Consider the following 24,655-nt stretch of genomic DNA (forward strand, 5'->3'; position numbering starts at 1 on the left):
GAAGACAGTCAACCTTGACTTGTAATAGCATTAGCGGCGGTACTTCTCGGGTAAGCAATGGCCCCCTCTATTTGACTTCAACTCAGCTGGCAAACTTTTATCGTGAAGCCAAGTCATATCAGATGTACTTTAGGGATTTGAAGAACGAAAAGTGAAAGAAGGGGGAAACGAATGACGAGCGAGTCTTAACATTTATGACTGTAAAGAATGGTGTTTTTGAATGCAAGTCAAGAGAAGAAGACGGTGGTTTCCAAAATATAATGAAAAGGGTGTTAGTTGGTTGTTGAGAAAAAGAAAACTTGGTACACTTGAGACATTAAGAAGAATGGATGTTATCTTCTTTTTCCTCATCGATAGCAGAGGTGTATGTTGTAGTAGAGCAGACGCTGAGTGGATGAAAATTGGTACTTTGAACAGCATGTCTGTGCAAGAGTAGCAAAGCTGAAGAAATCCAAATACTAGAATTTGTTATTGTTCACAAATACTCCCTGCCTTGACTAAAAGTACAGTACTTTGCTTTGCAAGCACAGCATCCATTGTGTATGTATTGTATAGTTGACAAAATTATATCAAGTCAAGTACCTTCCTCTGGCAATTATGGGTACCACACTCTGTCTCCCTATGTTAATAATTATATTTTAGCTGTGTCAGAGGTGGACTACTGCTGTAGTTCACTCAATCTATAAAAAAAATCACCTAAAGTCATCCATCATATAACCAAAGATCATGTGATCGGCAGGATAATGATTAATGATCAGAATTGAATAATCTACATTCTTCTTTTGTAGTAGTCAAGGCCCGGGGGGGCAGTGTGAAAGATATCATTACATTGAGCAGTAGCCCTTGATGTAACCAAGTATGGTCAGTGGTAGTGCCACCCCTATAGAAAAGTAAGAGCTTCCTATCCCCACCTGCATATACTGCTTTAAGTACTGCGAGTCTGCGTCATCATGGCTTGTGTCTGTTTTTCTTGGGTGCAAGCTGAGTGAGCTGCCATGCTGGCTACCACAAGTTCACGTACCAGTAATTTCTTTTGCAAAACAAGAGAAAAAAACAGAAGACTTTTTTTAGTACTCTCTGACTATGTATGTAGTAGTGAGTCCATCTATAGTCCTGATAGTGGAATTCCTGAAACTCCCAGTAATGTCACAGGCCTACAAAGACAGCGGAAAGATACATGCCAAAATGTTATACTGAGTTTGCTACTTGCTGGTGTTACTGAGAGTCAACTTTCCATTGAATTATTTTGACTTTATGTTATGGACTATTGGCTATAGTATTTTTCTTTCTTTCTTCATATATATGCTACTCAGAAAAAGCTCACCAGAAAGGAGATGGCTGTCCGAGCAAGGGCCCGTAAGCTCGAGGCTATTTGTGCCGAGTATCTGCGACTGTGGGCTCGGGAGCAGGAGGAGGAGACAGCAACCACTGCATCCACTCCAGTGTCCCCGTGTCCACCAGCCAGAAGCCTCCAGCCAAACAGAGCCGTGGCCCGACAGCCTCCCGCTGCCGCCGCACAGCAGCAACACAATCAGCTGCCCCCCCCCAGAGCCTGGATGGTACGTCAGCGCTGCCTCTGTAAAAGAGTGGACTACCTGGTCGAAAAACATCAGGGCCAGCTCCGGGACCTCCGCAAAGAGCTGCGGGACGTGCAGGATCAGCTGTCCACACTACACCACCGGAGGAAGTGACTGTCTCTTGCCCTTTTTTTAAAAATATTTTTATTTTCATCTTAACAAAACAGTTAGGACAGCTTCTTAAAATTATTTCCATCATGATACATCATACACATATACATCAACGGCTAAATACTGGTCATAATTAATCCAGGGCTTTGCAGTAAGAAAACATAATTGGTAATATAATATATCACATCATGACTCCATTTTAGCAAGGGTTCTACAAGCAATCAGTCTAAATCCTCGTCCTCCCCAGTGGCACGTGGTGGATCACAAATACAACCTCTGAACCTGTTCTAGGCCCCCCATACTCCTTCCCATTTACTCAGGCATATCTTTACACCATTTGTTGAGGGTGGGGGTGGGGGAGACTGTTGATCCCCACAACAGAGCAATGTTGCATTTTGCTATCATCATGCCCAATGTTACCCAGTCCAACTGGCAATGGTTCAAATCGTTAGGCTCCCACACGTTGAATAAGCAACGCCGTGGCTCCGGCAGCAGAGAGATACCTATCTTCTGTGAAATAGTCCGCATTACTGCTGTCCAGTATGTTGTCATGTGCTTACAGTCCCAAATGGTGTAGAAGAATGTTCCCTCCTCCCCACAGCTACGAAGACAGTACTTGTGCGTGGCTCTACCTATTTTGTACAAAGTCGTCCTAGTGTAATAAGTGCAGTGTAGTATCTTTAATTGGACCAGTTTCAACCTGGAGGGGATGGCGGTTTCACAGGGTGAGGCAAGGGCCTCCTGCCATTCGGAGTCATCAAAGGGACCTACCTCTTCAGTCCAGTTAATTTTCAACTTTGACATTACATCCGGGAGGTTATTAATGAGTTTCCTGTAAGTAAAGGAAGTGGCCTTATCTGGCATGTGGTCCGTCAGAAGTCTGTCCTCAAGCGGGGAGGACTCCTGTAAGACAGTGCCCAGTGGTATAACAGAGTGCAATGCGTGTGTGATCTGCAGATACCTGAACCTCTCCGTCTCAGACATGTCATATTGTATTTGCAGGTGGCCAAAGTCGACTACATCCCCCTTCCTCCACAAGTCTCCTATCACCGATATATTGATGGAGTCCCAAGCCTGGAACCCTTTGCTGTTTCGAAGGAAGTCCAATTGCCAGGAGTCCCACAGTGGTGTCATTTGTGTGATAACGTCCCTGCACTTAAGACGTCTATTGACCTTCTACCACAACTGTACTGTGTGGTGGGTCGGACCCACTAGGTCCAACGGAGGGTGGCAGAAGTAAAGATTATGGAGTAGACCCCCAACCTTCAAGAGAGTGCCTATCAGCAAAATACGCCGGCTCAGTCTGTGGGGCATGTAACCAGAAATTAATCTGTTTAAGGTGAGCCGCCCAGTAGTAGAGTTCAATGTTCGGGAGCGCTATCCCCCCATCATACCAACTTCTGGTCAGTTTATCCTCGGCGATTCGGGGCGGCCGCGCCCCCCAAAGCAGGTGATACACCGCCGCAGCGATCGCCTTGAAGTAAGCTGGTGGGACCAGAAACGGGGAATTTTCAAACACGTACAAAAAGGGCGGTAGGGCCATCATTTTGTACAGTGCCGCCTTTCCCAGGAGCGTAAGGGGAAGAGTCTGCCACACTTTAACGTTGCGCTTAAACCTTTCTAGTAATGGTCGAAGGTTCAAATCATAAAATTTGTCGGGATCTGAGGTAATAAAGAAACTTAGATATTTGAATGGTGCCGTCGCGACACGTAGGAGACAGCTCCAAGGAAGCATGGGAGGTGTGCCAGACAGAATATGAAGGACGGACTTGGTCCAGTTGATCTTATAACCGGACATCCTACCAAATTTCTCACAGACGTTCAATAGCTCGAGAATGGATTTCTTGGGGGAGGTGAGGTATAAAAGTATATCATCCACGTATAGACTTATATGATCCTCCCACCCGGCAGTCCAACGGAGTTTTTTGATGGAAGGCTCCCACCTGACCCATATTGTGAGGGGCACCAAAAGCAATGCAAAAAGCAGAAGGGACAGGGGGCATCCCTGCCTCGTGCCACGGCCCAGAGGGAAGTCTCGTGAGATGTGACCATTCACTGCAACATGTGCCAATGGTTTGGTATATAATAAACGTATCCAGGCACAAAACCTAGGGCCAAAGCCCATGTGTTGGAGCACCGCAAACAGGTATGGCCATTCGACTGTGTCAAACGCCATGGTTGCGTCCAGGGAGAGGATGACTGCCGGTTCTTCTATAAGTGCTGAGTGTGCCATGACTGCATGAAGCCGACGAAGATTAAGAGCCGTGCTCCGATGAGGCATAAAACCAGATTGGTCTGGGCTAATCAGAGATGCAAGGTCGGGAGTCAGCCTTAAGGTGAGTAATTTAGCTAGTATTTTGGGCTCAGAATTAATGAGAGATTTCGGACGATAGGAAGCGCAGTCCGCAACCGGTTTACCCGGCTTATGGATTGCAACTATCGTTGCTAGCCGCTGATCCCTCGGTAGCTCCCAGCGCTCAAGGCTATCCTAAAATTTGTCGGGATCTGAGGTAATAAAGAAACTTAGATATTTGAATGGTGCCGTCGCGACACGTAGGAGACAGCTCCAAGGAAGCATGGGAGGTGTGCCAGACAGAATATGAAGGACGGACTTGGTCCAGTTGATCTTATAACCGGACATCCTACCAAATTTCTCACAGACGTTCAATAGCTCGAGAATGGATTTCTTGGGGGAGGTGAGGTATAAAAGTATATCATCCACGTATAGACTTATATGATCCTCCCACCCGGCAGTCCAACGGAGTTTTTTGATGGAAGGCTCCCACCTGACCCATATTGCGAGGGGCACCAAAAGCAATGCAAAAAGCAGCAGGGACAGGGGGCATCCCTGCCTCATGCCACGGCCCAGAGGGAAGTCTCGTGAGATGTGACCATTCACAGCAACATGTGCCAATGGTTTGGTATATAATAAACGTATCCAGGCACAAAACCTAGGGCCAAAGCCCATGTGTTGGAGCACCGCAAACAGGTATGGCCATTCGACTGTGTCAAACGCCATGGTTGCGTCCAGGGAGAGGATGACTGCCGGTTCTTCTATAAGTGCTGAGTGTGCCATGACTGCATGAAGCCGACGAAGATTAAGAGCCGTGCTCCGATGAGGCATAAAACCAGATTGGTCTGGGCTAATCAGAGATGCAAGGTCGGGAGTCAGCCTTAAGGTGAGTAATTTAGCTAGTATTTTGGGCTCAGAATTAATGAGAGATTTCGGACGATAGGAAGCGCAGTCCGCAACCGGTTTACCCGGCTTATGGATTGCAACTATCGTTGCTAGCCGCTGATCCCTCGGTAGCTCCCAGCGCTCAAGGCTATCCGATAACATGCGGGGAAAGAAGGGGGCCTAGCGCCTTGCCAGATGCCAGTACATAGGTAGCAGCCTGCACCTCTTCAATCGTAATATCCTCCTCCAAAAGAAGCGCTGCTTCCGAGGAGAGCCTTGGTATCCTGAGATCCTTAATATATTCGTAGGTTTTCGGGACTGTGTAGGACGCCTGGGGAGCATAGATTCTTTCGTAGTGATCCGCTAGTATATTAACTATACCAGCAGAATCGGAGACCATGGAGCCAGCGGGGGACATCAACTGACCAATGACTCTGGACGCCCTGTCCTTCCTGTCCAGCCAGGCCAGCATCTCACCCGGCCTTATCTCCCAGCTCGTATACCCTATGTCGGGTGGATTGGATCGTGGCATGAACCATCTCTCTCTGTAGGGCTAGGACCTCAGCCTGCTTAAGTCGAACCGTACGTGTAGCTCCCGGAGACGGGTGGGTCTCCTGGTATGCAAAAGCCATAGATAATTCCATCTCGAGGCTATCCAAAGTCACCCTCTGTTCTCTCTTACGCCCTGTGATCGAGGCCATCGCCTGCCCGCGCAGGACCGTCTTGTAAGCTTCCCAGAGCGTACTGGAGGAATCAACCGAGCCTTGATTTTCCAGGAAGTACTGCTTAGTAGTGCGTGTGAGGGCCGCCATGACAGGGGCTACTTGAAGGAACCCAACGTGCAGCGGAAACATTCGTCTTCTGCCCACCTGGCGAAAGGAGTATGTTAAAAGGATTGGGGAGTGGTCTGAGATACCTCTCTGTCATACTGTGACCTCCTCCAGTCCTTTTAGAGCATCTGCAGACAACAGGAAATAGTCAATGCGCGTATGACAGGCGTGTACTGGGGAGTAGAAAGTGAAGTTTGTCTCTAGTGGGTGCCTCATCCTCCAGCCATCTGTAAGACCCAGGGCCTCTACTAAACCAAGAAGACGTCGCCCACCCCGCGGTTCCATCCAAGCAGGGGATCTATCTAGGGTTCCATCAATGATGTCGCAGCCGGTAGCGCAAGGAGAAATGCTGTGAGAGCTGTATGAGCTTGTGCGTGGAGTGCAGGGGTTATATACACAGACACCAGATTAAACATCCTTCCTTCCCATTGGCAGGTTAACGCTGCAAATTGGCCCTGGCCCTGGTCATCAGCCCGTGTCTGGTGCACCAACAGGGGACATTTTTTTTTTATAAGTATCCCAGTACCTCTTGAACCTGAGGAGAACTCAGCATGGGCCACCATCTTGTAGCCCCATCTGCCCATCGCTCGGGTTGCAGACCCCACCAGGTGTGTTTCTTGTAGGAATACCACCGCTGGGCCACATCGTTTCAGATACTGCAGCACAAGACCCCTCTTTACCTTGTTCCCCAAACCCCGCACATTCCAGGTAAGCAGAGTAAGGGCTGGGAGAGGAGCCTGTAACTCCTGTGCTTTAGTCTCAGAAATTATCAGTGGGGAAGTGAGTCAGACATTCCGTAGTGCAAATATCCCGCAAAGCTAACATAGTGTAATATAAAGCTGTCCTGTAATGAAAGATACCAGCAAACCAAAGTACAACCTTTAGAAATACAATAGGAACAACAGAATCAGTTGCAGCCATACCCTTCCCACCCAAAAAACCGCCCCCCTCTCTGCCTCCCTGCTCAGCGAACTCAAAACTGCCCGCCACCCCAACACAGCAGAGCGCTCTTTCTCACCCATAGTTGCAATACTTGCGATCAGGGGAAAGAGTCTTATGAGTCGACAGCCAGTTCGGAGTCCTTCAGGCTCCCCCAGTCCACAACAACAAATCAACCGAGGTAACAAAATGGATGCTGCTACACTCAATGCAAAGGAGTCATCATAGTATTGTCATGTTCACTCCTCCTCCGGGGTAAAGTCTTGTCCGGCATCTTGGCTATCAGGGCCTGGATTATCTGGAGGGTCTTCTCCTTCTCGGCGGCGATGCGGTTTAGGTCGTTGATCTTTTCTGTTCGTGGGACGCCATCCCTCTAACCAGTCCTGCGCTGCCTCCGGCATATCAAAAAAACAGGTCTGCCCATTATCCATCACTCTCAGTTTCGCGGGGAAAAGCATTGAATAGGGCACCTCCTGCGCCCGGAGTCGTTTCTTAACTTCGAAGAAGCTCCGTCGCCTCCTGGAGACAGCCGCTGTGTAGTCCGGGAAGAAGGCGATGGTCGAGTTCTCAACCCGGATAGGGGGAGAGATTCTTGCCGCCTGGAGAATGGCATCTCGGTCCCTGAAGTTAAAGAGGCGAGCCAGGACAGGTCTCGGGGGTTGGCCTGGCTTAAGCCTTCCCCCTGGGATCCTGTGGGCGCGCTCCACAGAGAAGAAATGGGAGAGGCCCTTCGGCTGTAGCCTGGTTTTGATCAGCTCTTCAACATAGAGATCCATAGCTTGGGACCCCTCCGACTCCGGAATACCTATAATCCGTTACGTTGGTTTGCGTCTTGCGCGCCCCTCCTGGTCGTCCATCTTCTCCATCAGCATCTTATTATCCTTTTCGAGATGGGCCACTGACATTTGCAGGTCCGACGTGTCCTGGACCAGAGATTTTGACACTATCTCTCCCTCCTTCACCCTGTCCGCCATTTTGTGGAGGTCTGCACGCAGTAATGAAACATCCGTTGAAATCATGCCAACCGTTGCCTGGACGTTCGTCAGTGCTCTCATGACGTCCTCTAGTGTGATTTTCTTCCCTCCATCGGCCTCCTGTGACTTAGTCCGAGGTGGCGTAGTGCTAGGCCCCTTGTCGGTCTGGTTTCTGGGCCCCATGCCCGCCATCTCGGCACAGGGGTAAGAATGTATTGTAATCACTAGAGGGATGACGATCGGAGCCGGTGAAGACGCGGCTCAGGTCCTGGCGTTGATGATGTGCGTGCCTCCGTGCACCACGCCCTTGTCTCAGGCTGTAGGATCAATAGAGTCCCCGGCTTTGCAGGCCCTACAGGGCAGCTGGCAGATTGACGACGGTTCCGATGGCTGTGGGCATCCGCGGGGAGCCAGAACCGCTCCGTTGGATGCCGCTCGTGTTCCAATGCAGGGGGAGCCACTCAGCGCACTCCTGTAAGACGGATCAGTGTGCGGATAGTAGGTTAAGCGCTGTTGCGACTCCGGAGCTCCGGGACCATGCGGCCATTTTCTCCGGCCGGTAGCCATGCCCCGCCCCTTTTTTAAACACTGTTGGGGGGGGGGGGTGGGAATTGGGTGTTTGGGAAAGGGGACTTTTAGACTTTTGTAAATTTGTTGGGGTTAGGCAGGGAGGTGAGTTGGGTTAATTAATTTTATTTTTTGACTACCTCAATATATTTCTTAATAATTATTTCATACCAAAACATAGTATACGCGTTCATATTATTTTTGTGCGGGGGTGAGCGGTGGTTACTGGACGTTTGGTTTCTTCCAACTTACCAGCATGAATGAAACATCTAGTCCTGAAATGTACCAAAGTGCCAGTAACCGAGTTAGTGAATTCCGTAGCCCTACTGGTATTTTACTAGTAGTACTGGCAGTCTCTGCTCTCCTCCCAGTCCTATCCCATTATTCTAGATCTCCAAAATGCTTATATTACCTGTGATTCGTGTTTGAGAATAGGGGTAGCCATAGGGCTGCCTGCATGGCAAATGGTGATTAAGGTTGGTTGTTGACTTAAATCCTCAACGGATGAAATATCATTGTTGTGCTGGTAGTAGTAGTGGTACACATTGGCACTAGCAGCATATGGAAAAAAAGGAAACGAAACATTGAGTGGCCTGAGAGTAGCATTAGAAACAGTACGATAGATAGTACGCTACAGAACAGTGCCATAAATTGTAGCCTAAGCAGTGCTAAAGTATTCCAAATATAAGTATTAGTTTCGTGGACTATGGCTACTATAAGAAATATTATGAAGGCAAAGGATACGTAAACATAAGAATTAACATTTGATTTGTCATGTTTACGAACATGATGGTTGATGCTCAATCCACGATGTCGCACATGAAATTCCATTTTCCAATATGTTTCTGTTGCTTAGACCTTATCCTCCCCTGCAAGTGTGTGGAATTTCTTGTTGTTATTTAGTCATACGTCAATGAAAAACCACACAGCCCAGGGGAAGAGGGTTAAGGTTTTTGAAGATTGGATGGGAATGGTTTTTTTTTTGAAAACTTTTGTGGAGAGAAGAAAAAAAAAACACTGCGTGTACAAACAACAAATGAAGAGAAACAAATGTTTGGATTCAAAGATATCCATAAATCTTTTAAGGGACCTAAAGGTAGCGCACTACTGCATGCATGAAGTTGTTTGCCAAACGGATGGTTAGGCTACTGAAAAGTTGTACTTACTACATCTTGTTGGTAAGTATGAGGAAGCAATTTGACATTGACACTAGTACAGGGCTGCATTATTTACGCAATTTCACCTGCCTTTCTGGCCTCATAGAGAACAAACACTTATTATTAGTACATTAAGTTAGTTATAAAAATAGCAAAGAAACGTATGAAATAGCTGGAGAGATGACTTTGAAGCAGAGAACAAAGAAACGCACCTAGTCACATTCGTAGAAGTTCAAGTTTACAACAATAACATTTAAAAGATAAGGAGAAGTTAAGAGAGAATACTCTAACTTTATGTTGTAGTTGTCCTGTTGAATTGGTGAAGTTGCATGCATCCAGCCATTCCTCTTTTTCGCGATATACTCCTCCATTCCATCTTACGATTCGTTGATCAATATTGGTGACCAGACACACTGTCCACTGGCTGCCTGATGAGTAATTGCGGATTGCGTCTGAGTTCATAGTTTGTTCCATGGCACATGTTAAAAGCCGTCCCGTAATTTTTGATGGAAAAAAACAGGAAGTGAACCAGTTAAAAAAATTGAAGTTACGCTGTGTAGTGCAAAAATAACACTTTCAGTTTTCAGAGCTTACATTATTCTTATATACGATCATCACTTCAAAAGTGCGTAACCTGGTTCTCCTTTATAAGGATAGTAATAGTAACTATGGTTGAATTCTGCGGATCCACCATGGATTTTCTTAAAAAGAATTTGCAAACAAAATTAGACATTGCCAGGAGTGCTCCCAGACCCCTGAACCCATTCGTAGAAATGTAGAACACCCCCAAGTAGCCCCCTAAAAACATGCGATACTGCTACTTGGTTGAACCCTAACTTCAAATCGTGCCAAAAAGCACTCTGCAACTAGGCCCAAAGCCCCCTTTTCCACCATGGATTTTCTTCCAAACCCTTGCAGACCACTGAACCCAGTTGCAAACATGTAGAACACCCCCAAGTAGCCCCCAGAAAAAATGCAAAAGTGCCAACCCTAACTTCAAATCGTGCAAAAACGCACTCTGCAACTAGGCCCAAACCCCCCTTTTCCACCAAGGATTTTCTTCAAAACACTTGCATTCAAAATTAGACATTACCAGTAGTGCTTCCAGACCCCTGAACCGATTCACAAAAATCTACAACACGCCCAAGTAGCCCCCTAAAAACATGCGATACTGCTACCAGGTTGAACCCTAACTTCAAATTGTGCCAAACCCCACTCGGCAGCCAGGCCCTAACTCCCCTTTGCCACCATTGATTTTCTTCAAACCACTTGCAATCAAAATTAGACTGTGCCAGCAGTGCTCCCAGACAACAAAACCCACCCCCGAAAACCCAGAAGCCCCCCAAACCGCCCCCCAAAAACTGGCAAGTGAGCAAAAATGCAAAAGATTTCACCACGGATTTTATCCAAAACACTTGCGCCCGATATTAGACCTTCCCAGCAATGCCCCCAGAGCCGTCAACCCACCCACAAAAAAGTAGAACACCCCCAAACAGGACAATTGAAAAAATTGAAAATATTCTGCCTACCTTCAATTCAGTCCAAACGCGCTCTGCAGCTAGGCTCTAACTCCCCTTTCCCACCATGGATTTTCTTAAAAACATATGCTATCAAAATTAGACTGTGCCAGCAGTGCTCCCAAACCACAGAACCCACCCCCAAAAACCTAGAAGCCCCCCAAAAAGCCCCCCAAAAACAGGCAATACTGCTAGGCTTCAGTTTAAATTCTGCCAAAACTCTGTCTGCAACTAGGCCCAAACCCCCCTTTTCCACCATGGATTTTCTTCAAACCACTTGCAATCAAAATTAGACTGTCCCAGCAGTGCTCCCAGACCACAAAACCCACCCCCACGAATCTAGAACACTCCCAAACATTCCCCCAAAAACATGCAATACTGGTATAATGAAAACATGGCAAATTGCGCTGTTCACCAAAAGTTGCTGTTGAACTTTTCAGCACTTCCACTACTTCGATCCTCTTGAAACTTACCTGAACACTTGTTCCAGCAATTTCCAAGAATCTCATCAAGGCAGAACAAAATCAAACCACTGAGCTCTTTGAAGAAGAAGAAGAAGAAGGTCTACGACTAGTTTTCACTTAGTTTTCACCCAAACACACGCGCCCGCAAAACACCAAAAAAGGCCAAATATCTGCCAATTCTGGACCAAAGAACGCCAAACCCCCCTAAAACCTTGCTAAAATCATTATGAAGGAGCCTGCATTGGACCCAGAGCCCTAGACTCAGCGGGAACCCTACCAACCTAAACCCAAAAACCCTAGTAAATCGCACTGAACCCTAAACCCTAGATATGCTTTGTCTGTCTGTGTCTAAGAGCTTAGGTATGCTACATCAGGATGCTTCACTTAGTGGTGCCTGTCTTGACCGTCTGCATGGCCCTGCCGCAAGAATGGGCCAAAAATACGTTCCGCCTAAGAACTTGCGATTTTTCGGTAATTTCGCGAGATTCACGAAAAACTGGAAAACAGCAAATTTCGCAAACATAACGGATGTTTGGCCCAAGCCTAATGCAGTGCCATGTAGACGGTCAAGGCAGGCACCACGGAGTGAAGGGACCTGATGTAGCATGCCTAGGCTCTTTGTCAGACAGACAAAGCATATCTAATTGTATGCAGTAAGCCACTTAGACCCAATTTTACATGAAATGCTGTCTGGAGTGGACTCTGCCTGGCATAACAACAGTACACTGCCTCGCCCTCGACCACTACATACCACGAATAGACAGACATGTAGTTCTGTTGTAGTAGTTGTTGTAGACTGGTTTACCTGTTTGCCACTCACGAATTGGCCATAGTTCTTCCGTAAACTGACGCTGATGATCCATCCATCCCAGTGAGTGACTGTAAAGAAAAAAGATATATTGCTTAATCAATTATCATGGTATATTGGCAAGTGAGTCCAATCCAAGGACATTTTGCATATTGTAAAATGCAACATAGTGGCCCTGAATTTGAAGTACAATTTGAATTACACAAGGTAAACAAAACAGAGAAGTTGACAAGAGTTACAATTAGTGTGTAAAAAGATTAAATAATAACTAATCCAGACATATGATTCATTTCATGCACAAAAAACAAACAGCAATTGGTTTCATCAGAGCCAGACAGCCATTGCTGTCCACTGCATGTTATCTTCTCAATTATTCATTACCTGTTCTACTTTTTGTCTGCATCTTCTTCGGAAAGTGAGGGCCCACAGGGCAGTCTCTCCTGTCAATTTCATAAGTAACTCTGTCAGCAATCAGCAAGCATGCAGTCAGTCTGTAATTTCTGTCCCACTTGAGGGGACTCGTCTATGAAAACAAAGTTTCTTTATTTATTTCTTCGTAATCTATCTGCCTTGAGGGAAATGGATAGGTGGAGTCTGGAGGAGGAGGATAGAGGCGCATGATTGAGTTGTGAACTCGTGAACCTCAGGAATGCAGACTGCAGCACCTTCAAATCAATAAGGAAAATAAGATGAAGAAGTGCTGCTGATGGACTTGTTGTGAAAGTTTTGTTGTGGTAAACGTTGCAAAACAAAGAAAGACACACAGGAATAAAAGTGAATAAGGACGAACAACAAGGAAGTCATTTTTAGGCCTCGGTGTCAGGGAAGTAGAGCTCGTCCTCAAACTCTATGAATTGAGATGGGAGTAGGTCAGCTAACATAGAAGAACTTCCGTCACCTAAGTCGGTATGTCCTCTTCTTCCTGCGTGCATTCACGTATTTTGTAATCTGGTGGTATGAAGAGCTGATTCATCTTGATCAGTGTGAACCTCTCCACATTTTTGGGCGAGAGGCAGGTACTTTTTGAAGTTACAATGGCACCAGCAGCACTGAAAACACATTCAGAAGACACACTTGCCAGTGAGCAAGACAAATAATTTAGAGCCAGGTTGGTGATCAGTGGCCATAGAGCCCTTTTCCTATGCCAATACAGCAATAGGTTATGATTAACAAAGACCTCTGTTGGGTCATCCAGATAGGCCTGTACCATCGACTCAAGGTTCTCCATGGTTGCTCCACTTTGTGTACCATCTGTGGCCTTTGCAGCACTAGAACGAGCAAACCCTTGATGAGTTAGCCAATCCTCTACCGACAATTTTATGGCTGGGCCTGGTGCAGGTGAGGGTGATGATACGGTTGCTGCTGGTGTCGTTAACGGCTGTGAGGGAAAGTGTCTCCCTTCGGCCACAGATTCAGAAGTGGAACGTGACGCTGGATGGCCTGCTGATTCAGTTGTACTGCTGCCAGCTCCTTGAATTTTCTGCCACTCTTTTTCGAACCGAGTGGCTGACACAGCTAGCCAATGTTTGTAGGAATGAATGCTTTGCTGGCCACTGCCTTTTTGTAACGTGGATCCAGAATAGTGGCACAAATGTAATGTTGTTCTGTATGTATGTTTTTAAGCCTTTCATTGTCAACTAGGCGGCTTAATAACCTTTCCGCCAACTGATATGCGTCTTGCTTTTCAGCATCATCTCGGAACGTTGAAGACACCGCCTTCAGTTGGTGCTCTAGCATGACCAACAATGGGATAGCTTTGCTCAAAGAACAGTCCTCCCTGCTGACTTCACGCGTGAAGACCTCAAAAGGACGAAGCATGTCTGTCAGTCTTGCAATTAGCTTCCATTCCTTCAACTCTACCCTCATGTCTTTCATAGTAGGACCCAGTTTATAGACATAATCATTTATTACCACCCACTGCTCAGACAGACGCTCAAGCATGTAAAAGGTTGAGTTCCAATGTGTTGCCACCTCCTGGATGAGTCCTTTGACTGGCAGTCTACGTTCATGTTGAATGCTCCTCAGGTCTTTCCAGACTGTAAAAGAATGGCTGAAATGGGTGCAGATTCTTCGGCAGGTGATCAGTAACTTGCTGACTGTATTTTCTTTTTTCAAGAAATCTTGCACCACGATGTTAATACTGTGCGCCAAACACGGCACTCTGAAATAGCCACCTTGATGCATGGCCTTAACTATATTACTGCCATTATCCGTGGAAACATAAGCAACTGTCCGATTTCTTGGATGCAGCCATTCAGAGACCTTCCTATCAAACTCGTCCAAAAGGTTAGGTGCAGTATGAGTTTTCTCCATCTCTCATAAAAGAGAGAGGGACCCCAAAACCAAAGGGATAGGGTTCCACAATTGACGTTAGTCTGAAAGAAATTCCCTTTGGGTAAAATAGCAACAGTACATAAGTACTCACAAGCATACAGACAGCAATTTACAGGGAAGCAATGTAGATAAATAGGATTAAACCACTATATGTGAAAACACTCTCAAAACATTTCAAATTATAAAAACAATTTATTAAAGATACATTACATTAAATAAAAACAGAAATTTGGGAAACATATAACAACGGTGTAATAATCAATAAAAACAACAACATTCAATTAAAAAGGAGTATGCAGGAAAAAAGGATAGAAACCATTCATAAGAAAACAAATTTGGTTTCCTCCTTAGTGTATATTCCTAGATTTACTCCTTGGGCGTCGACGCGTTTCGGCGGTGTAAACAAATGAATCCGCCTTCATCAGGACAGTAGGACAATACAGTTTCCCAAATAGATTCTCAGATGTATGATAGGTCTGACCAATAATGCAAGGGGTATTCCGCCTCCTATACGTCAGAGCAAGGAATTCGTCCAGCGAATTCTTTTAGATATGTATTCAGGTACTATTTAGTTTTTAGTGATGAAAGACGTAAACCTTTTCACTCCTGGCGGCTAAGGCTTGGAACGGCCTTCCCTCTAACCTCAGGCACGCCCCTTCAGAAACCCTTTTCAGAAAACTTCTGAAGACTTGGATCTTCCTTCGACCCGACTCTTTGGTCCTCGCAGCCATATGATTCCCATTTCCATCAAGTTGGTTCCTTCTGATTGCTCAGCGCCAAGATGCTCCTTCCGGAGCGATAGTCGCGCTATAGAAAAATTAATAAATAAATAAATAAATAAATAAATAAATACGTCTTTAAAAGTCGTATACTTCTCCAGTTAAATGACTGGACAGATTGATTAAGAATGCTAGTACATGAGCACGCAGTAGTGAAGATTTGCACTTTAAACTTCGGTCCTGCTCAGGCGCAATTAAAATACAGCATGGGTTCCGGGATTTGTCCAAAGATACCCGCTGTGCAAGGAAAGTCCTCTCTATGATCCCTTAGTCTTTCGATCGCCGGACGTCCTGCGTGCTCCTATCCGTGTCCCCGGCTAGCCGGGGACACGGATAGGAGCACGCAGGACGTGAATACATCCTGTATGCAGTACCTGAATACATATCTAAAAGAATTCGCTGGACGAATTCCTTGCTCTGACGTATAGGAGGCGGAATACCCCTTGCATTATTGGTCAGACCTATCATACATCTGAGAATCTATTTGGGAAACTGTATTGTCCTACTGTCCTGATGAAGGCGGATTAATTTGTTTACACCGCCGAAACGCGTCGACGCCCAAGGAGTAAATCTAGGAATATACACTAAGGAGGAAACCAAATTTGTTTTCTTATGAATGGTTTCTATCCTTTTTTCCTGCATACTCCTTTTTAATTGAATGTTGTTGTTTTTATTGATTATTACACCGTCGTTATATGTTTCCCAAATTTCTGTTTTTATTTAATGTAATGTATCTTTAATAAATAGTTTTTATAATTTGAAATGTTTTGAGAGTGTTTTCACATATAGTGGTTTAATCCTATTTATCTACATTGCTTCCCTGTAAATTGCTGTCTGTATGCTTGTGAGTACTTATGTACTGTTGCTATTTTACCCAAAGGGAATTTCTTTCAGACTAACGTGAGTTTTCTCCATGGCAAACATGGCTAATGTTGCATGTTTCTGAGTAGCTTGAAAAACTGTGTCCGGGTCAACACCTGGATGTGTCTTGTCTCTAACCCCTGCAAAAGAGACCCAGTGTGCAGTGATGCACATGTAATCAAGGGCTTGGCAACTGGTCCACATGTCTGTTGTCAAGTGGATAGTGTGAACAGCACTCTTCTGCAAAGCTGCCCCAATTACCTCCAGCACATCTTGATGTAGTGCTGGAACCGCAACTCTGGCGAAATAGGACCGGCTAGGAGCCTTCCATTTAGGGCAGAATGTTGCCACAAATTCTAGAAAACCCACCCCTTCCACAAAAGAAAAAGGGAGAAGGTCCAGCACTAGCATTTTAGCCAGCTTTGCGTTATACAGACGTACCGTTGGGTGGTTGCGTTCAAATGGCGCCTCCGACCAAAGCATTCTTCTATTGGTGGGCTGGACCGTTTTACGTGATGGTGATGATGATGATGCAGACTTCAAACCAGTTAGGCTCATTGATGTACTTTTTTTCATTGGTGTCTCTACCAGACTCTTACTGTGCCTCCTAGATTTTGCTGGGGTGGAGGAAGGTGTGGGCGCTACCACTGCAGTGCTGCTGCCAGGGGTACTCGGTGTACCAGAAAAAATTTTGGTCGGTTCTTGACTTCCCTCCTGCACAATCAGCCCCTCGTCATCATCAGATGCAATATGAATGGATACATTTGGATTTGTTGTACTTTTGGCTCCCTGGATCTTCCTTAGGTGCGCCTCCCAAATGAGAGTGTGGTGTTTTTGGAGATGACCTCTCTGGCCTCCGGTACCATAGTTGGTACCAAGCTTACCCCGGCTAACTACAGTTCTACAAATCGAACAAACGCCCATGTTTTCTGCCTTTTGGCTAACACTAAAGAAGTCCCAAACTGGAGACTGGAAATGTCTGCTGGTGGTGGAGGTGCTGCTTTCAGTTTCAGTGCCAGATGAAGTGGAGGATGGGCGTGGCTGAATTTGTTTCTGTTGTTCACTTACAGCACCACAACTTGAGGTAATGGAGGTCGAGCTGGATGGAGGTCCCTGCCGGACCTTCTGACAAAAAAATATGGAAGATGTAGGTCGTGTTCGTGTTGTAGTTAACTGCGTTGGTGGTGGTACCAGTGCCACGCCACCCACATCCCGCTCCGCAGCCATTCGGGATAGGGTGACAATGACTGTCTGCTGCATGCCTGCTGGGGCTGGAATGACGACTGTGATGACTGGGTCGTTGTCAGACTGTTCATCAGCAGCAGAAGACACCACTTCTTGTTCGTCGTCATCATCACCTATCAGTGAAAGCCTTGCGGGAATCTTCCTTTTAGGCTTAGCTACCTTTGTCAGCTCATGGCGTGCCTCACTCTCAGACTGCATTTGTTGGTTCCAATCAGGATCAAGGTCATCAGAATGAAGGGGGCTTGAAGAAGAACTTGTAGTAGTAGTAGCATCACTTGACCTGTTTCTTGCTGGGGATCTGGAAGACAACGGATCATCATCAGGAAGAGTGGCTTCCTCGGATAATACTTCGGCTTGAATATCAATTTCCTGATGTGCCCCGACTTCTGGAGGAAAAAGCTTTGTAGCAGTTGTGCCGCTCCATGAACCTCTAGTTGCACCTCTCCATGCACCTCTCCATGCGCCTCTCCTTTCCCCTCTCCTTGCGCCTCTCCTTACTCCTCCACTTGTGCCTCTCCTTGAGCCTCTACTTGTGCCTCTCCTTGCGCCTCTCCTTGCGCCTCTCCTTGCACATGTACTTGCCTTGTACTGGTTGCACCTGTGGCTGTTGTTGTGGCTGTGGTTGTTGAACACTCTTCAGCTGAGTTATACCCGGCATTGATTGGATGGTACTTTCTTGTGATGAGCCAACATCACTGGTCGATGGTGATTGAAGAACCAAAGTGGCTGCCTCAGCAGCACTCATGGTCTTGGTCCTAACTTGGCGTGGTGGCACTGCACCCAATGAAGCCGAGGTGCTGCTTCCAGCTTGGTCCCCGGTGGACACCGATGTTGCTGCAGGCGTAGTTTTTTTCTCCAAAAATAGGTGTTGGTGGGCACACCAGTCTCCTTGGTAGGTGGTGCCACTTGCTTCTTCTGCTCCTTCTTACTGGCAGTGGCACTGGAAACTTTTTTCGCTGAGGCGCTACGGCAACCTTTCTATGGGCCCATCTTCTTCAGATGTCAGAACAGCATGTCGCAGTTGCACAAGTTGCAGAGTTGTCTTGTCTGTGGCCACACGTGACGTCATGTGACGTTGTGCTGCACACACCGCTGCAGGACTTCTTCCTGGCACTGGTGGTTCTCTTGTGCACCTAAAAGCAATGGAAGCCAGAGGAACATCAGTTACACACCCCAAAAAGTAAAAAAACACACAAAAATCACCACAATCCAATGCCATCCATGCCCTCAATGATGTTTAAATTCAAGACACCCCACAGAAAGACTAGGTCCATGCACCACTGAGTCCCCCTGGGCATATTAGTTGAAAGCAAGGCAAACTGGGTGCAGGCCTGGGCACACTGACTGCCTTCAAAATGGCCCCTTCAACCCCATCACATGGCCAGGTCCTGCCTGTATCAGGCCTCAAAATGGCCCCCGCCCACATGGCCAGGCCCCAACAACACCCCAAAATGTCAAAAAACACACACAAAAATCACCACAATCCAATGCCATCCATACCCTCAATGATGTTTAAATTCAAGACACCCCATAGAAAGACTAGGTCCATAAACCACTGAGTACCCCTGGGCATAATGGTTGAAAGCAAGGCAAACTGGGTGCAGGCCTGAGCCCACTGCCTGGCTTCAAATTGGCCCCTTGACCCCAACCACATGGCCAGGCCCTGCCTGTACCAGGCATCAAAATGGCCCCCATCCACATGGCCAGGCCCCCAACAACACCGCAAAAAATCGAAAAACACACAAAAATCACCACAATCCAATGCCATCCATGCCCTCAATGATGTTTAAATTCAAGACACGCCACAGAAAGACTAGGTCCATGCACCACTGAGTACCCCTGGGCATATTGGTTGAAAGCAAGGCAAACTGGGTGCAGGCCTGAGCACACTGCCTGGCTTCAAAATGGCCCCTTGATCCCCACCACATGGCCAGGCCCTGCCTGTACCAGGCCTCAAAATGGCCCCCACCCACATGGCCAGGACCCCTGGGCATAATGGTTGAAAGCAAGGCAAACTGGGTGCAGGCCTGAGCAGACTGCCTGGCTTCAAAATGGCCCCTTGACCCCCACCACATGGCCAGGCCCTGCCTGTACCAGGCCTCAAAATGGCCCCCACCCACATGGCCAGGCCCCCAAACAACACCCCAAAAATTTGAAAAACACACAAACATCACCACAATCCAATGCCATCCATGCCCTCAAGACACCCCGCAGAAAGACTAGGTCCATGCACCACTCACTACACCTGGGCCTACTGGCTAGTGAGGCTTTACAGGCACCCCAAAATTTTAAAAAAATCAACATATAACAGTGAGCTAAAATTCCATGACATAAATGAGAATTAAGTTTAATAAAAATCACAGAAACAGTTGTATCATTCACCCATGACTAACCCTGGGCCTACTGGATACTGTGGCTACCCACAATATATATATTTTTTAAGTTGTGAAAAAAGTTTTAAAACCGTAGTTGCCTCAACTGCAATGCCCCACACAAACAACCCCAACTTACTTGTAAAATCTCAAGTCCAAAAGTGATCCAAACTCCAAAGTCCAAAAAGTCCTCAAATAAAAATATCCAGCTGCAGCCACAAAAAGTAATCCTTCCAGCTCCAGATCCAAATCAAAAGTGCCCAGGACATGGACAAAGCACTGGGAGGAGCCTGCTGGACAGGAACAGGAAGTTGGAGACTCTGGGGCACTTCCCCCGCCCCAAAATGGACTCCTTCCACCAAAAAGTGCAGCCAAATGTCAATCTGAGGAGTTATTCTGATCAAAATCATCATTTTCAGAAGGTTTATGCTTCCTGCGGTGGATTTCTTGTGCAGAATTTCAATTTTTGCAATTTCGGGAAAGCAAGCTGTTCAAATCTCCCGCCGGAAGTCAGCTGCGCGCCGCATCTACGTCTTTGGCATTGTTTACTCCGGCAATGCGTGATCGCGGGGCCTTATGATGTACTCGCGTTGTCAAACTCTCGCTGTGCAAGATGGCGAGCCGCAATCACGCAGCAAGATTAAAAATGGCGCAACACACGCAAACCGGGAGAAAAACAACTCGGCGGACTCAGAATCACGGTAAGTCAACGCCACGCGCGCGATTTTCTATTATTCTGCAAATTTGCGAACAAAACGTATTTTATGCCCTTGCTTAATAATTAGGTCGATATGGCCTCCAAATTATAACAGTTTGCTTTATCAATATTGAGTATTAAGAATTTAAAGTAGGTCACTTCCAGTTATCCAGTATAACCATAGAAGGTTGATATATTTAAACAAGGACAATTTATAAGTATTGCTTGTTTATTTGCTTTTATAGAGGATGTCTCTATTTATTGCATCCAGGGACTACCTAAGACAAAATTATAAGCGTCTTTAGACCCATAAACAAGTAAGCGAAAGTGGTCATATTCAAAGATATATCCTCTCAAACAGTGCACTGGTGACCCACATTAAACACAATTATAAGAATATATATAACACCATAGAGCAATATTGTGGGATTCTGGTCTTGTACATTTTCACTACCTATATTCTTCACTACAGGCTTAAATTACTTACCTTTATTTACTATATCTCTCATTCTATGTTCTGATTTCTATATCTTTAGTGAGTCTTATTGTCAGTTGTATGTTTGGTATCCACAGCTTTATCAGATATAACCAATTTTGACATAAAGATTGTTGTATGTAAAAATTATTTAGCCAATTATTAGATATGAGGAGACTATAGTACAATGTTGACAACTATGATATAAAAAGATTGAATGTAACACTCACAAGAATGAGTTCTAATCAGTGTTTTAAATTAACTTTAGATTGTTTTTGTATTATATATATCTATCCATGTCATCAAATGATGTATTTGTAATACAATATTTGCTTATTTAATGAAAAGAATCCATTTATGTGGACCTAATTGGAGTTCCAAATCTTTAATAAATAATGAATTGAATTAAATAGGCACAGGAAGCAGAGATGTGTGGGTTGCTGCAGCACCCCCAGAAAAAAACATGCTGGAGTTCATAAGTTAAATGAGCAATAAAAATGCTTTGAAATTTTACCTTTATCTTGTTACATTTGCCGTGCTTTCAAAGCCTGTGGCTATGTCTTCTGACAAATTGCTGCTTATTCATATAACATGGGGATCAGTGTTTAGTTTTCATTTTTTGACTGTAAAGTTAGCTATGTGTCAATCTTGCTAGACAATAGGTAATGTGTGAAAGGATAGGCAGTAGGATGTAAATGTTTTACTAACACATTTAAATCTAAATACATGCAAATATATTGGACACATTTTTCAAAATATGCCAGCAGCAAAAAAAGCAGGAATGAAGCACTCTTTTTGTAATTTTGAATTATGATTGAAGCAAAGATATTTGATAGAATCAAAACAAATCATGACATTTGACTTTGAGATGTGCAAATCATATTTAGTCACTGAAACCCAATGTTCTCATATTGTCATTTGACCGTTAAAGTTTTATCAGCAAAACGACATGTCTGTCAAAATGTAGTGGGTAATGCAAAACACACTGTCTGATAATGACAGTGTGCTACCGTACAAAGCTGAGTGGCAGTCCTTTCAGAAGCACATCAGTCCTTCTTCCTGGCAGAGTATCCACAGGTCCAGAATTGTACTGAAGGGGTTCATGCTTTTGAGATGCACAGGTGCCCTGTCTAACTACATTGTGTTTGCAGTCCTTTTGGAAAGGGGCGACCACTCGGTCCCCCCGAACGTATGGCAGAGTGCCTCGATCCCCCCGGGAAGCCATTTTGGGCGGGAGGCGCGTCTCGGCTGGTATGCCCGAAGCGGCGTAGCCGGGGCGCGCTTTTTCCCGCCCTAGAGTGGGCTGGCCTAGACACTGACGCGGCTGGCCACGCCCTCGGGGCAGGCAGGGGCGGGTTTACGCCCGCCCTGAAGATGGATAAAAAGGGACGCAAGACCAGAAGACATCCTCTTGTTCCTGTGCTCTGAAGCTGCACCTCCTCGCTGCACGTGAGCTCGAGACGGAACGAAGAGCCAATTTTGAGCGTTTTAATCGTTCTTGTTTGTTTTTCAGTTACTTTGTTGGAGAATGCCGAAGAAGGTGGGAAAGCGCATGACTACTGACCAGATGCTGCGCGTTCTCATGAAGGAGATGTCCGAGCTAAAGAAGCGGGTGGACAAGAATGAGGAAGGGGGTCCAAAACGTCCTTTGGCGGGAGCAGCCCCGGGGGGGAAAAACAAGAGGCCCAGGAGGGGGGCAGCGGGTGAAGACATCCCGGGTCCCAGTGCCCCGCTCGAGGCTCCAACTCCCGTGCCGAAGGAGGGGAATCCAATTCCCGTTGTGGTCACCCCCGTGTCCGAGGATGATATGCCGCCCGAGCTGGCGGCACAATTGGCAGCGTGGTTGGGTAAAGGTAACGAGGGCGCCACGGCTGTCGATGCGCAGGCGCTGATAAAGCAATTGCGTGAGAAACGGGAAGCAGCCAAGGTGCCCGTGCCGGCTGCAGTAGGGGACAAGACACCGGGGACGATTGCGACCACAGAGGCAGCGTCAGGTGCAGGTAAGCGGCCATTGCCGATCGCGAGGGATGAGTCAACACCCTCTCGGAGAGAAAAGTTGGGGCAACATGTTCCTTTGGCAATTAAGGAGAAGATTTGGGCGGGGGAGTATGTGAACATTTTCTCACTGCTTGTTGATCATTATGAGGTAGAGCATGTGAAGAGTCAGAAGGATCTCATGCATCCGAGTGTTTGGCGCGCAAAAATGGCCGCCTTTAAAGTAAATGAGAATATCGGCAATTGGGGCAATGCTTGGGGAATCTTTACATCAATCTTGGGGGAACGTAGACCTGAGTTGCTTTCCGAGTTCCCAATCTATCAATCACGAATCATGGGGTACTCGACATCGCACCAGGGTAATCATTGGTTCTGTTACGATAATCTGTTCAGAAAGGAAAAGGAGCATAATAAAAGTTTAACCTGGGATTGTTATGATTCCTTGACTTGGGATAAAATGAAGGAGTCAGGAATGTTGAAAATGCCGTTGGTGGGAAGTAATGTTGGCGAATCCTCCCGGCAATATGCGGGGACGCCCTTTCGATCAGGTACGGGTGCCGACGATTACTCGAAACCTGCCGGCAATACCGGAAAAAGGGGTTTCTGCTTTAATTACAACAGAGGTAAATGTACTAGACCCCAGGGATCGTGTAAATTCAAACATGAATGTAGTGGTTGTGGGTCGTCCCATCCTGAGTCCTCGTGCAGAGCCAAAACGGGTGATAACGGGGGGAGAGGAGGTGCCAAACAGGTCTAATATAGTCCGAGGGGCGCCTTTACCTACCCCAATTGATACCCTGGCGATGATTCCCTGGCTCAGTGAATACCCGGATCGTACTTCTGCTGGGGTGCTGCGGAACGGTTTTTCGTATGGTTTCCGCATCCCGGTAGGGGACTTTCAGGGTGTGGAAAAGTGTAAAAATCAACTTTCCGTCCTGCAGCATACGACCGTAGTACAGGATAAGATCCGGAAAGAGGTGACTCGAGGTCGGGTCGCCGGCCCGTTTAGTTTACCCCCGGTCCAGAATTTTGTTTGCTCTCCCTTAGGGGTAGTCCCCAAGAAAGACCCCGGTGAGTTCCGACTGATTCATAATTTATCAGCTCCACAAGGTCTTTCCGTAAATGATGCAATCGATCCAGAAGTGTGTTCGGTGCGGTACGCATCCTTCGATGAGGCCGTAGCCATTTTAAATCGCCTGGGGCCCGGGGCGCTGATGGCGAAGTCAGATATCGAGTCAGCGTTCCGATTGCTCCCGGTACACCCAGACGACCAGCGTCTCCTAGGATTCATGTTTCAGGGTTGTTATTACATGGATAGGTGTATGCCAATGGGGTGCTCTATATCCTGTGCTTATTTCGAGAAATTCAGTAGTTTTCTACAATGGGTCTTCACAAAGAAAACAGGTTTCCAAGATGTAATGCACTACCTTGATGATTTTCTGTTTCTTGGGGCAGCCGGGGATCTTGAATGTGCCCGGGCCTTGGCCGAATTTTGTGTGTTAATGAAACAGTTTGGTGTGCCATTGGCGCCGGGTAAAACAGTGGGTCCTACGACTTGCCTCGAGTTTCTGGGGATCGAGTTGGACTCCATTGAAGGGTGTTTCCGTCTGCCAGCTGAGAAGGTGTTGAAGTTCAGGGCTGCGCTGCAAGTGTGTATAAATGCATCAAAAGTTACGCTGCAACAATTACAGCAGTTGGTGGGACAGTTGAATTTTGCCCTGAGGGTAATACCAATGGCCCGCCCCTTTTCCCGTTCAATTGCCCAAGCGATGGTC

The sequence above is a fragment of the Lissotriton vulgaris genome, chromosome 7 (assembly GCF_964263255.1).
Source record: "Lissotriton vulgaris chromosome 7, aLisVul1.2, whole genome shotgun sequence".
In the NCBI taxonomy this organism is placed as follows: Eukaryota; Metazoa; Chordata; class Amphibia; order Caudata; family Salamandridae; genus Lissotriton; species Lissotriton vulgaris.